The sequence below is a fragment of the Schistocerca serialis genome, chromosome 4 (assembly GCF_023864345.2).
Source record: "Schistocerca serialis cubense isolate TAMUIC-IGC-003099 chromosome 4, iqSchSeri2.2, whole genome shotgun sequence".
NCBI lineage: Eukaryota > Metazoa > Arthropoda > Insecta > Orthoptera > Acrididae > Schistocerca > Schistocerca serialis.
In genome coordinates, this window is record NC_064641.1 from 419,855,385 (window position 1) to 419,871,016 (window position 15,632).

Sequence of the window (15,632 nt, forward strand, 5' to 3'; positions counted from 1 at the left end):
TTAAAACCCACATCCTTTCGTCTTTCCCTCTCCTTCCCTCTTTCCTGATGAAGCAGCCGTTGGTTGGGAAAGCTAGAATTTTGTGTGTGTTTGTTTGTGTTTCTATCGACCTGCCAGTGCTTTTGTATGGTAAGTCACATCATCTCTGTTTTTTTAATATATATATATATATATATATAATTTTTTTTTATTCTTTATGTTTGTGTTTGTTTGTGTGTGTATCAACCTGCCAGCGCTTTCATTTGGTAAGTCATATATATATATATATATATATATATATATATATATATATATATATATATAAAAAGATGATGTGACTTACCAAACGAAAGCGCTAGCACGTCGATAAACACACAAACAAACACAAATATACACACAAAATTCTAGCTTTCGCGACAAATGGTTGCTTCGTCAGGAAAGAGGGAAGGAGAGGGAAAGACGAAAGGATGTGGGTTTTAAAGGAGAGGGTAAGGAGCCATTCCAATCCCGGGGGCGGAAAGACTTACCTCAGGGGGAAAAAAGGACGGGTATACACTCGCACACACACTTATATCCATCCACACATATACAGACACAAGCAGACATATTAAAAGGCAAAGAGTTTGGGCAGAGATGTCAGTCGAGGCGGAAGTGCAGAGGCAAAGATGCTGTTGAATGACAGATGAGGTATGAGTGGCGGCAACTTGAAATTAGCTGAGATTGAGGCCTGGTGGATAACGGGAAGAAAGGATATATTGAAGAGCAAGCACCAACCTATTCGAACTCCGGAGATGGGAACTTGCTCTTCAATATATCCTCTCTTCCCATTATCCACCAGGCCTCAATCTCCGCTAATTTCAAGTTGCCGCCACTCATACCTCACCTGTCATTCAACAACATCTTTGCCTCTGCACTTCCGCCTCGACTGACATCTCTGCCCAAACTCTTTGCCTTTTAATATGTCTGCTTGTGTCTGTATATGTGTGGGTGGATATGTGTGTGTGTGCGCGAGTGTATACCCATCCTTTTTTCCCCCTAAGGTAAGTCTTTCCGCTCCCGGGATTGGAATGATTCCTTACCCTCTCTTTTAAAACCCACATCCTTTCGTCTTTCCCTCTCCTTCCCTCTTTCCTGATGAAGCAGCCGTTGGTTGGGAAAGCTAGAATTTAGTGTGTATGTTTGTGTTTGTTTGTGTGTGTATCAACCTGCCAGCGCTTTCATTTGGTAAGTCACATCTTCTTTGTTTTTAGATATATTTTTCCCACGTGGAATGTTAGTGGTTAATTTCTTTTAAAAAAATTATCAAACAATCTGCTTATAATTACAGAGTTTTAGTTATTCATAAAAAAGAATACTAGTGAAGTGTGTATAGGAAAATCCGGGAGTTATAGTTGATTTTATTCCGTTTGAGTTCTTGTAATATGGTTTTATGCTCTGGCATGTGCTAATTTGTTGATATGCTAATATTGTGCATCCGCAATTTTCAGGTGCACAGCAAAATGTTGGAGTGGGCGAGGGAAGGGGGGGGGGGTGCAGAGGGGTTATAGAGCATGTAGATGTAGCTGCTATTCTCTGCACTCTTTCCATAATATGATATTTTCATTTTTATTTATTAGCAAGTGAATTGGAAGCATATAGAATGTGTCAAATGGTACAGAGGCCAAATATAACTTACATGACAATAACAATATGTTGTTGTTGTTGTTGTTGCTGTTGCTGTTGTGGTCTTCAGTCCAGAGACTAGTGTGATGAGCTCTCTATGCTACCCTATCCTGTGCTAGCTTCTTCATCTCCAAGTACCTACTCCAACCTAAATCCTTCTGAATATGCTTAGTGTATTCATCTCTTGGTCTACCTCGATGATTTTTACCCCCCTCGCTGTCCGCCAGTATCAAATTGGTGATCCCTTGATGCCGCAGAACGTGTCCTACCAACCGATCCTTCTTCTAGTCAAGTTGTGCCACAAATACCTCTTCTCCCCAATTCTGTTCAGCACCTCCTCATTAGTTACATGTTCTACCCATCTAATCTTCAGCAGTCTTCTGTAGCACCACTTTTCAAAAGCTTCTATTCTCTTCTTGTTTAAACTATTTATCGTTCATGTTTCACTTCCATACATGGCTACACTCCATACAAAAACTTTCGGAAAAGACTTCCTGACACTTAAATCTATACTCAATGTTAAGAAACTCCTCATCTTCAAAAAGGCTTTCCTTGGCATAGCCAGTCTACATTTTATATCCTCTATGCTTCGACCATCATCAGTTATTTTGCTCCCCAAATAGCAAAACTCATCTTCTATTTTAAGTGTCTCATTTGATAACCTAATTCCCTCAGCATCACCTGATATAATTCAACTACATTCCATTATCCTCATTTTGCTTTTGTAGAGGTTCATCTTGTATCGTCCTTTCAAGACACTGCCCATTCCGTCCAACTGCTCTCCCAGGTCCTTTGTTGTCTTTGACTGAATTACGATGTCATCGGCAAACCTCAAAGTTTTTATTTCTTCTCCATAGATTTCCTACTCCAAATTTTTCTTTTGTTTCATTTACTGCTTGCTCAATACACAGATTGAATAACATTGGGGATAGGCTACTACCCTGTCTCACTCCCTTCCCAACCAGTGCTTCCCTTTCATGCCCCTCTACTGTTATAACTGCCAGCCATACAAATTTAAATAGCCTTTCATTCCCTGTATTTGACCCCTGCCACCTTCAGAATTTGAAAGAGAGTATTTCAGTCAACATTGTCAAAAGCTTTCTCTAAGTTTACAAATTCTAGAAACGTAGGTTTGGCTTTCCTTACCCTATCTCCCAAGGTAACTCGTAGGGTCAGTATTGCCTCATGTGCTGACATTTCTATGGAATCTAAACACATCTTCTCCAAGGTTGTATTCCACCAGTTTTTCCATTCGTCTGTAAAGAATTCATGTTAGTGTTTTGCAGCTGTGATTTATTAAACTCATTGTTCGTTAATTTTCACACCTGTAAAAAAAAAAAAAAAAAAAAAAAAACACATGTCATGTAATATTTTGTGTAAATCTAATCTAACCTGCTTTCTTTGGGATTGGAATTATTATATTCTTCTGGAAGTCTGAGGGTATTTCGCCTGTCTCATACATCTTGCTAACCAGATGCTATAGTTTTGTCATGGCTGGCTCTCCCAAGGCTATCAGTAATTCTAATGGAATGTTGTCTTCTCCCAGGACCTTGTTTTGACTTAGCCCTTTCAGTGCTCTGTCAAACTCTTCGCACAGTAACATATCTCCCATTTCATCTTCACCTACGTTCTCCTTCATCTCCATAATATTGCCCTCAAGTACATCACCCTTGTATAGACTCTCTATATACTCCTTCCACCTTTCTGCCTTCCCTTCTTTGCTTAGAACTGGTTTTCCACCTGAGCTCTTGGTATTCATGTAGGTGGTTCTCTTTTCTCCTAAGGTCTCTGTAATTTTCCTGTAGGCAGTATCTGTCGTACCTCTAGTGATATATGCCTGTACATTCTCACATTTGTCCTCTTAGCCATCCATGCTTAGCCATTTTGCACTTCCTGTCAATCTCATTTTTGAGACATTTGTATTGCTTTTTGTGTGCTACATTTACTGCATTTTTATATTTTCTTTTCTTTCATCATACATTTCTTCAATCTCTTCATCATCTGCAGAGCTAGTTGGCATATACTACTTATACTACTGTGGTAGGTGTGGGCTTCATGTCTATCGTGGCTATATGGTATATAAATATACACCTTATATGCATAATAAATAAAAATGGAATATATGTAAGTCATAGCTATTTACAATGTGGTGGTGTTCCTGAAGGTATGTAAAAACTTATTTATCCAAATGCAACGTTGTGTCAAAATTTCAAAAGAATTGGCAAAGAACTTTTGAAGACTTAAGCTTTTGAACAAACTAACACGAGATTTTTGCTAACAATGTAACCTCTTTATATATTATATACTTATTTATATGCCACATGGTGCTCCAGTAAGTGTATAAAAACACATGTATTTGAATGCAATGTAGGGTGAAAATTTCAAAGCAATCAGTGAAGAACTTTTGGAGATTTAGGATTTTGAACAAGCAAACATTTAAATCTTTATTATGAAAAGGAAAGTTGCTACTCACCATATAGTGGAGATGCTGAGTCACAGATAGGCACAACAAAAAGACTCTCACAATTAAAGCTTTCGGCCATTAAGGCATTAAAGCCATTGTCAACAACAGATGGTACACACACACACACACACACACACACACACACTCTCTCTCTCTCTCTCTCTCTCTCTCTCTCTCTCTCTCTCTCGCTAATACAAACGCAACTCTCACACACAACTGCATTCTCAGGCAATTGAAACCACACTGCCGTCTATTGTTGACAAAGGCCTTAACGGCCAAAAGCTTTAATTGTGAAAGTCTTTTTGTTGTGTCTGTCTGTGACTCAGCATATCCGCTATATGGCAACAACTTTCTTTTTCATAATATTGACACATTTATATCTTATATAAATAAAATTGTAAATGTTCATTTGTTCAAACTCTTAAATCCCCAAAGTTCTTCACTGATTACTGTCAAATTTTGACACACTGTTGCATGTAAAAACGTGCACGGTTTTGTATACCTAAGCATGTGAATATGTGCATTGTTTTTTTTATACCTATTTTATATCGTATATAATCTACATCAATAAAAATGTAAATGTTCATTTGTTCAAAATCATATATCACTAAAGGTTCTTAATTGCTTTGAAATTTCGACATGACATTGCATTCAAATATACAAGTGTTTTTGGATACCAAATTTTAATACATGTAATGTATAACTACATACATAATGTATAAAGGGGAAAAGTTATTACCAAAATCTCAAAAAGTTCTCCACCGATATACTTAAAACTTTTACGCAATACTCTAATGAACATCCAGATGGACATATGATATATAAATGGAGAAACATTGGTTCCAAAAATTTAAAAAGTACTCAGCTATTTACTTCAGATTTTTAGGGATTACTAATAAATGTTTGGACACACACAAGTGAAATATTGTTAGCAAACAGGATTGTTACATTTGTGGCTAATCAGATTATGATTACAATATTGCTACAGAAACTGAATTTACAATATCAAAAAATAAGGTTCAGCATCACAGAGATAGGGGAAGAGGACATGGAGAGAGGGGTGGGCGGAAATGGACATAAAAAGAGGAAAGCTGGGGATGGACAGAGGAAAGGGCAGGAGGAGATGGAGAGAGGAGGAAGGAGAAAATGGACAGGTAAAGGGGTATGACATCATGGACAGAAATAGTGGGAGAGAAAGAGGCCTGGAGGATATGAAGTGTTCATACAGTAAAAGTACCACATGAGGTGTCATGTTGTAATTTACTACTTCTTTGCTATTAACTTTATTTACAAAATATTTTACATACAGTATGCACATATACACTCCTGGAAATGGAAAAAAGAACACATTGACACCGGTGTGTCAGACCCACCATACTTGCTCCGGACACTGCGAGAGGGCTGTACAAGCAATGATCACACGCACGCCACAGCGGACACACCAGGAACCGCGGTGTTGGCCGTCGAATGGCGTTAGCTGCGCAGCATTTGTGCACCGCCGCCGTCAGTGTCAGCCAGTTTGCCGTGGCATACGGAGCTCCATCGCAGTCTTTAACACTGGTAGCATGCCGCGACAGTGTGGACGTGAACCGTATGTGCAGTTGACGGACTTTGAGCGAGGGCGTATAGTGGGCATGCGGGAGGCCGGGTGGACGTACCGCCGAATTGCTCAACACGTGGGGCGTGAGGTCTCCACAGTACCTCGATGTTGTCGCCAGTGGTCGGCGGAAGGTGCACGTGCCCGTCGACCTGGGACCGGACCGCAGCGACGCACGGATGCACGCCAAGACCGTAGGATCCTACGCAGTGCCGTAGGGGACCGCACCGCCACTTCCCAGCAAATTAGGGACACTGTTGCTCCTGGGGTATCGGCGAGGACCATTCGCAACCGTCTCCATGAAGCTGGGCTACGGTCCCGCACACCGTTAGGCCGTCTTCCGCTCACGCCCCAACATCGTGCAGCCCGCCTCCAGTGGTGTCGCGACAGGCGCGAATGGAGGGACGAATGGAGACGTGTCGTCTTCAGCGATGAGAGTCGCTTCTGCCTTGGTGCCAATGATGGTCGTATGCGTGTTTGACGCCGTGCAAGTGAGCGCCACAATCAGGACTGCATACGACCGAGGCACACAGGGCCAACACCCGGCATCATGGTGTGGGGAGCGATCTCCTACACTGGCCGTACACCACTGGTGATCGTCGAGGGGACACTGAATAGTGCACGGTACATCCAAACCGTCATCGAACCCATCGTTCTACCATTCCTAGACCGGCAAGGGAACTTGCTGTTCCAACAGGACAATGCACGTCCGCATGTATCCTGTGCCACCCAACGTGCTCTAGAAGGTGTAAGTCAACTACCCTGGCCAGCAAGATCTCCGGATCTGTCCCCCATTGAGCATGTTTGGGACTGGATGAAGCGTCGTCTCATGCGGTCTGCACGTCCAGCACGAACGCTGGTCCAACTGAGGCGCCAGGTGGAAATGGCATGGCAAGCCGTTCCACAGGACTACATCCAGCATCTCTACGATCGTCTCCATGGGAGAATAGCAGCCTGCATTGCTGCGAAAGGTGGATATACACTGTACTAGTGCCGACATTGTGCATGCTCTGTTGCCTGTGTCTATGTGCCTGTGGTTCTGTCAGTGTGATCATGTGATGTATCTGACCCCAGGAATGTGTCAATAAAGTTTCCCCTTCCTGGGACAATGAATTCACGGTGTTCTTATTTCAATTTCCAGGAGTGTATGAGGGGAGACCCAAAAGTACCGGTAATTGGGCTGCAGTGGGGAAGGAGAGTGGGGGAACCCATTGTTCAACCAGGTATCCATTATGGTCACGCCACCTGAGTCAGTGTGCAAAGTTGTGTCACTGTGAGTGCGTCGGTTTGCCCATGAGAGTTTTTTAGTAAAATAACTTTTCCCATTTCGGTGAAAACGTGATGGCAGATTGTCGAGAGCAACGCGCGGCTGTGAAATTTTGTTTCGTGTTGGGGAAATCGGCCACAGAAAGTATTGTAATGCTTAAGACTGCTTATGGGGATGCTGCCCTAAGTAAAACCAGAGTCCACAAGTGGTTTTCATGTTTTAAAAATGGAGAAATGTCAATTGAAGACCAAACTTATTCAGTATGCACCTCAATATCAAGAATGATGAAAACGTCGACAAAATCAATGTCCTTGTTCGTGAAGACAGTCGCCAAACCATTTATTAACACTGTGAGATGTCTGGAATATCATGCAATTCAATTCTGAGGATATTATCTGAAGATTTGCACATGAGAAGTGTTCCAGCCAAATTTGTCCCTCACCTTCTCACAGACAAGCAAAGGGCGCATAAACTTCAGGCATGTTTTGAGCTTCAAAATCAGCTCAAAGAGAACCCTGAATTTTTTTTTCCGAGATGATTACTGGTGATGAATCGTGGTGCTATGGATACGACTCAAGCCAGTGGAAGACAAATGGCTCTCCTCGTTCCAAAGAAGCTCGCCAAGTGAAGTCAAACATCAATGCTCATTTGTTTCTTCTATTGCAGAGGTCTTGTGCATGTGGAGTTCATTCCCCCGGATCAAACTGTCAACCAGGAGTTCTACTTGGAGGTTTTGAAAAGACTGGGGAGAGTATCCAGAAGAAAAGAGCTGATTTTGGCACACAGGCAACTGGTTCATCCATCATGTCAACATCCCGGCCCACACAGCCCCCTCTATAAAGCAGTTTTTGACCAAAAACAGCACCCAGACTTAAAAGGAACATGAAAGAAAGCGTTTGCCACTGTAGAGGAGGTAAAACAAAAATCACTGGAAGGCATAGAGAACATCCCAATAAGTGAATTTAAAAACTGTTTTGAACAATGGAAGGATTGTTTGAAGAAATACATTGTGGTCAATGGAGAATACTCTGAAGGTGATAAAAATTTGGTGTAAAAATATTGAGAAATAAAGATATTATGATGAATTTCCCATCTTTTTGGGTCACCCCGTGTACCACTGAATGTAAGTGCAAAATTATATCATTGTATGATACATATTTCAGGAGATATAACATCATAAGCAATGAGATGCATGGACGCATGACGTTTAAATTTGTAACTTCATTGTTCTTAACTCCATTCCCAACACATTTTGCAGACGATATCAAGATATGGCACTGAATGTACCTACAAAATTATATCATTGTATGACACACAGTTCAGGAGATATGACATCATAAACATTAAGCACAAGGCCAGACACTATGTGGTATGAACATAGACTAACAGCTATAAATACGTACCTGGGCTGTGCTGGGTTTCTCTACTAAAAAGCTGAAAGACCTCAATGGACATTAAGAGGTGTAGGATGAGATGGGGAGAGAGGAGGTGGGGGAGAAGACGGGCACAGAAAGGGGACCAGAAGGGGGGAGGAGGTGATAGACAAAGAGAGGGGGCAGAAGAAGATGGAGAGGGAGGGAGGAGGAGAAGATGAACAGAGAAAGGGGGAGGAGCTGATGGACAGAGAGAGGCAGACGGAAGAGATGGTGGAGAGGGGGGAGGGCAAGATGGACAGAGAAAAGTGCTCCGAGATGATGGACAGAGACTGGGGGGGATTAAGACATCTATCCGAATCCCATACATATTAGAAATATGTGTTTTCTCTTTTATTTCTTTTCTATTTAACCAGAATGAGCCACAGAAGCACATGGCTGGGAATAGGTAGGAAATAAATAAAGAAGCAATAAATTCATATATCGTTTTAACAGCTTTTACAGAAAGTGATGCCAGGCTATGCATTTCAACCGATATGTCAAACTATGCACATCTACAATTGTGGTATACACACTGTGTGGCAAAGGGCATGTAATGTACTAAAATACACCTCCCCCTCTTCATTTTTAATCTATTCCATTCAGAGATAGTGTACCAGAATCACCCTACCCTCTTACTGTTGTGAACAGCAGTGATTCTACTACATGTGCTTGAGGTGTTGCATTAACTTCTAATGACAGTTTTCCACTAAGAATGATGTACTGATCCCTGAGGGAACCTAGACAATAAATAGTTCTCATACATAAGTGAAATAGGAATGGATTTGGGAATCACATGTAGGAATTAAAGCTTCAGGCACTGGAGCATCTCATATGTGAATGTGTGTGAGAAATACAGTTCAAAGAAGGTGATTATCTTTTGCTAATAGGCTCCAGATTTTGTAGGAAGAATGTCGGTTTTGGAAGGAACTATTATCACTCTACAGATTTTACTGTGTTTAGCAAGTAAACATCTCATATTTATTGTTGCAGTCTAAAACTGCACACTACCGTGTACTCTTTTTATCTACCACTCCATCAAAAACACTTTACAGAAATGCTCTTATGGAATTGATCAAGGAATTCTCCCACAATTGTCTTTTTCTATCAAAGTGCATGCATTTACTGTGTAGTTGGATTTTTCTTATAAAAGGTCATGTGCTTGCTTAATGAGAACCATTGTAGCCCAGCAAGAGGGTCATTATCCATTGACTCATTTCTCTTCTTGCTCTCCTACGCTCACAGATGCTAATGGGAGGTGCCACAGACTCTCACTCTTGGTATCATTTCCTACTCAGATAAATCTTTCTCAGGAAGCAGAAATGGAAACATAGTTACACAGGTAACGTATAAGAAACGCTAATGGTGCAGTACATAATTATAAACTGCAGAAGACCTTTTCTTTCATGAACAAAGACAGCCTTTGGCATGTCTGGAGTTTAAAGGAACGTGATTAGGCGAGAGGATTCCAGTGGTTTATGTGATTTAATAGGCACTCTGATCCCTTGAGTAATGCTGTAGGGCACACACCGCAAGTGCCTGTCCATGTATACTGCCAGTTTTGTAGCTGTCATTTCTACATTGAAAGTTTTGCAATAAACACTCACCATCTTGTAAATGGCATGAATACTTCTGCAAGTTACAAACTATTGTACGTTTTGTCAGTGACAGGGGTGGAGTAGCTGATAGTGGATGAATGCATTGGGCAGATTGTACAGGAGAAAAAATTGCTATGGTAGGAGGCTTGTAGTAGGTATGGTTGCCTGGAAATGTCGTAGCATATGAATATGATGATGCAGGTTTTAGGAAATTAGGGAAGATGATTATGGGTGGTCTGGGGAGTGGTGTTAGCTGACATGCCTTTGTTATATAAAGACACTCTAACTCTTGAATTTGTTGGATGAAAAATCGAATGTAATAGATAGTGTTTATCTTTCATTGGTAGAGAATGTTAATTGTAATTTCTGCAATATAGTGTCATCGTAAATCCAACATTTTGGTGACTCTGAGGTGATTTGTGCAACAATGACCACACCATAAGTAATGCAACAGAACTAATAAATTTTCATGACTGTTTCCTCATATAAAATTCGTTCATTGTAAGCACATTACGTTGAGTGCAGCAGGCATCACAAACACCAGTGCATTAATGGTAATTGTCATAGTCAGCTCCAGTGCCACAAAGACATTATCATTTTGACCTTAAAGTCTTATGGTTTGACCAGCTAGAGAGTAAGTTTGTGCTGGTTCATACTGATGTGAAGAACACTAGATTCACCTAAGTGGTTGCCAGTCTGAATGAACACATGGATACAGAGGTGCAAGAAATCCTTTCTGCACCACCGAGCACATACAGGTATGGACAGTCGTACACAATTTTATTCTCCAGCTATCACATTCTGAGACTAGATACCTAGAGAGTCAGTTGCATACTGAAGAGCTTGGAGGCAGCACACTAACACAGCTCATTCATCACAAAAAAGTGCTAGCAGACAATGCATTAAACAATGACATTCTAAAGAGTGTATGGCTATTGTGTTTATATTTCGACAAATCTTGAGAGTATGCACTGGGGATCTTAATGCCCTGGCATAAGTGGCCAATTGTCCAATAAAGACTTATCCATCCACAAGTGTAGATCCTATCTTTTCCAGAGCAGAAGCACTTTATGTGCGAGCAGGTGAACTAAAAAAGCAGAAAACACAGTTTCAGGTAAAGCATCCTATACACCCTATCTGCCAATAATGTTTCATAAACTGAGATAGGCACCCACCTTCACATACAAATATATGCTGGTATTACCACAAATTTGACATACAAGACATGAGAAATGAAGAAAGAAGCCAATAGTGGTGGCAACCATCTTCTAGAGCTTCAACAAGACTGATGCGGTGCCTTTGAGATGTATACAAAATCATGTTACATGATTGGTTGAGACAAATGCATGAAGCAGCCATGCCAAGCCCACTGCAACTGTGAAGGGTCTTCTGCCTATTCAGCACCCTGCCTTCTGCTTCAGAAATAGACACATCATGTCTGGTGCAAAAGGGTCACCTAGCCAAACCTACAGTTACATAACACCAGCAGTTGATTTTTATCTTTAAGCTGAGTTGATATGGCAGTTCAATGCTACTGACATACTTCATCCAATTATTGGAGTGGATTTTCTATGTTTTCTTTTGTTTTGTAGCCTCCTGCCTGACATATGTCACCAGCAGCTTATCGACTTGGCAAGCCACAGATATTAGTGTCATACCATGCACACAGGCACGATGATGGATTGTGAGACTATATATAATGACCTACTATGCCAGTTTCCAGCAATCACCTGCCTCTCACCTACATCAGGACCCATAAGACTTTCACCACACACCACAGTGTCACAATGAATTTACCTCACATTCAAATGACACCGCACCAGGTGACACCTGGACAGCTCAAGGTAGCAAGACAAGATACACTCCATTGCTTGATTAGGGAGTCTGTCACCCATCAAACAGCAGTTCACTCCACTTTGTACCAAAGGAGGATAATGGTTGGCACCCTTGTGGCAATTATTGACAACTTCAGGCTCGTTTAGTTTTAGACTGCTACAGATGAAGCCATGATTACCAATTTCAATCAGACATTTTCAGTGTCGATCTCATCCACATATCTGCAGGATATTAAAAAAAAAAAATTGACATGGAAAAAAAATTGACATGGAACATAACATGTGACCTACCATTCTGCAATGTATTTGTTGATGACATTCTCATCATGTTAGACAACAAGGCCTATATCTTGAGCATCTGTGACATATATTTACACAGCTTTGTCATTAATCCATCCAAATTTGTCTCCAGAGCAGCAGAAGTACAATTTATGGGCTACTCAAGTGGCAACCAAAGAATTCCCTTGGTGCATGAAAGAGTGGGCTTTGTCACCAAGTTTCCAAAGCCTTCTTCAATATTTGAGCTAAGGCAATTATTGGGCTTATTTAACATATACTTGTGGTTTGTCCACAGCCAAGGACTGATAACTGCCTTGTTGAATGACTTTCTTAGAAGTCTCCAAAACCAGGAGAGACATTATAGTGAGGCACAATTGCAATGGACATTGCCTTGACTGATCTTAAGGCCACCAGCACAGATGGTTCAAATGGTTCAAATGGCTCTGAGCACTATGGGACTTAACAGCTTTGGTCATCAGTCCCCTAGAACTTAGAACTACTTAAACCTAACTAACCTAAGGATATCACACGCATCCATGCCCGAGGCAGGATTCGAACCTGCGACCGTAGCAGTCGCGCAGTTCCGGACTGAGCACCTAGAACCGCTAGACCACCGCGGCCGGCCCAGCACAGATGCAACACTTTAATCTCGTCTATCTCCACATGCACCTCTTGCCCTCTTAGTAGATGCAAATTTGGCGCATCATACCTCAAACATAAGGCAGTGTTGTGATGTCTTGATTCCACATACCGATCTTTTTGTTATGGCTGAGTTTCAACATTAGGTCACGGTCTGCCCCATCCAGGAGTTAGAAGCGACAATATGTCTATGGCTGAGACAGTGTAAATTAGGTTGACAGTTGCAGAGTGCTAGGCACAGCCGTGCTGGGCTCCTGCCTCAACCAGCGACATAACATGAGTTTGTAAACGCCTCTGTCGCAATGCCAGAGCTCTATAAAGGGGTACTGTTTCCATCTGCACCCACTCGCCCTTCTCAGCTGAAAGCTGGCAACAGCACAGCCAGTTGTCAGGGATCTTCTTATATTGTCTTGACTGCATTCAAAGAGAGTATAAAAATAGAAAATTATTGCAAAGGTTTGTCCAGAAATACAACACATGCCACTGGAAAAAAAAGTTGCCAGTTAGCCATTCTTGTCATTTTCCCTTTGTCAAATTAATAATTCGAGCATATCCACAGAGATATTGTTGAACTATTTCCACAGTCAGAAGGCTGTATTTACTGTCAGATAACAGTCAAAAGCTTTTCACATTGGCCAGAAGTTCTCCAGAAGGAAGATTTCACACCTCAGACCTTACTGAAAACAGTGTTTTGTATATCGTTTATGTGATTTGGTCTAGCATGCAACCAACTGCATATCAAGGCTGGCAGTTTGAGTTTCTCTTATTCAAGGAACATGGAAAACTTCTAGGAATGCACAGGATTCAGACATCAGCTTACCATCTGTTAGCAAAAGTATCAATAGAGCACCAAGGCTGAATGCCTCTCTCATCTGCTATGCCTTCAGACTGTGGACGGGGACTCTGCCAATTGTCCTACTTGCATGTGAGTTGCTTTCAAAGGTAAACTGGATTCAACAGCTACAGAGCTGATTTATGGATAAACATTACGTCTACTTGGAAATTTTTTTTAGACTGCTTCCAATAATGATATTAAAGTAGCTGGCTTTGTACTTTGCTAACGCACGAACATCTGCAGGATTCGACCTACAGTACCCCAAGAGCATGGTGTCAGTGCCAATTCATTTTCAAGCTTTACAATCAAGTCTATATGTGACATGATGTGACTGAGAAGTCATTGCACCTTTCAAGTCCTCATACACTGTGAAAATACACTTGGAATTGACATGAATGATTTACCTACCGCCATCTTGATTGAAGTCTTAAACCATCTGTTACCATGCACATATCCACAAGGCTAAAGAGGATGGACATGACATCCACTTGTGCCATACTCTGTTGCTATGTAGATGCCAGTACCACGTGCCTCATAGTCATCAGCACCAGAATGGTCTGACATTAGGGCAGTGGTGCCTCCTGAAGGCCTACCTTCTCTCCTGAATACAGGGACACTCCCAATTATTCAGTCTTTGCTTGACACAGGTGTAGTGGTTCAAGAAATCCTGATGAAAATAAGTCAGAGCAAGGGTTTGTTTAACAAACAAGACAGTATAAATTCAAATATCACAGTGGTATCCGATACTTTCATATGACATGAATTTTTACTTGGCACCATATTACAAAAAGCAATCACAGATTACCATAAATCCAGAACACACCTTTCCTGCAAGCTCAACACAATGTTATGGTAGCCATGGAACACATAATCTTTACAGAAGCAAGCATCAAATTTTGTTCACAAAAATACATTGCTGTAAAGACCTTTTGTATCACACAGGTGTTTAAACAGAACTGTAGAAGACACAAATGCATACGAAAATTCACTTTGCTGATTTACAACAATATTATGCAACGTTACGCTCCTGCTCACTACGTAAATGAGAACTGAGTCAAAATTTCAGTTCAGAAATATTAATTGCTTGCAGTATCCACATATTAATATTGTGATTCTTGGAAAATGATAAATTGAATTTTTGTGTAGTAAAACATTACTGAAATATTTTGTTACTTATTTGGCTGGATCAGTCATTCTGCTACTTGCACTAACGGTAGCACTTTAGAATTCATAAGTGATTCCTTCTGCTGATTTCATGTGATTTCTTACAACCACTCTCTACAGTGATCAACATTTCCTTTCTGTTAGTAGATGCAGTCTGCTTGTTTGTGGTTAATTCACATTTGTATTTCACAATCACATCACCAACAGTCGACTAGGGCAGCTTCAGAAGGTTGAAATGTACCTGATGGACTCAGATGACATCCAGTGACTCGTCAATGTTTGAAGTCCATGAGCTCTGCAGACTGACCATTCTCCTGTTACTGCTTCTCTGCTGACAACACAATATTCCCCTCCTCCTTTTATACTGGTAGGTCCACCTCTTGTGGCATCTAGTGGTCAATTCCACTTTACATGGGGGTATCCAGATAATTCTGGTCAGATGTTATGTAATAAAATGACAGCGTATCATGTCGTTCATTAATCAGATGTGTCAAATACTACAATAAATGAATCTCAGTATGTTACTTTACAGCATTAACAAGCTGCTTTCTACTGCAACCAAGGGGTCATCAGTCATATCAACACTACACTGTGAAAGAGAAGTGAACACACATAATGTAGGCATACTTACTTGGTTAGAGAGAAACAGTATTTCAAGACCAAATCAATCTCTGCTTCTTGATTCACCTTTGACAGTTCACTTACAGACAAACTAAACTTTGGAGAGGTATCAAAATCCTATCACCTGCTCTTATATGAGATTTACACTAATGGCCTGGTTAAGTACCTGATAGTGCTGGCTACATTCACAGCATGCCATCATTCTCTCTCCACGGTCTGCCAGCTGTGCCAGTCCCCCAGTGCCCCACACAAATGATCATCATCTCTATTAGCTACCTGG

The 15,632-nt window shown here is 41.2% G+C and overlaps 1 protein-coding gene across 1 annotated transcript in view; it reads left to right on the forward strand.

Moving 5' to 3' along the window:
• The window catches only part of LOC126475003 (equilibrative nucleoside transporter 4), a 203,482-nt gene that overhangs the window by 153,656 nt on the left and 34,194 nt on the right, over positions 1 to 15,632 (forward strand). The window lies entirely within an intron of this gene.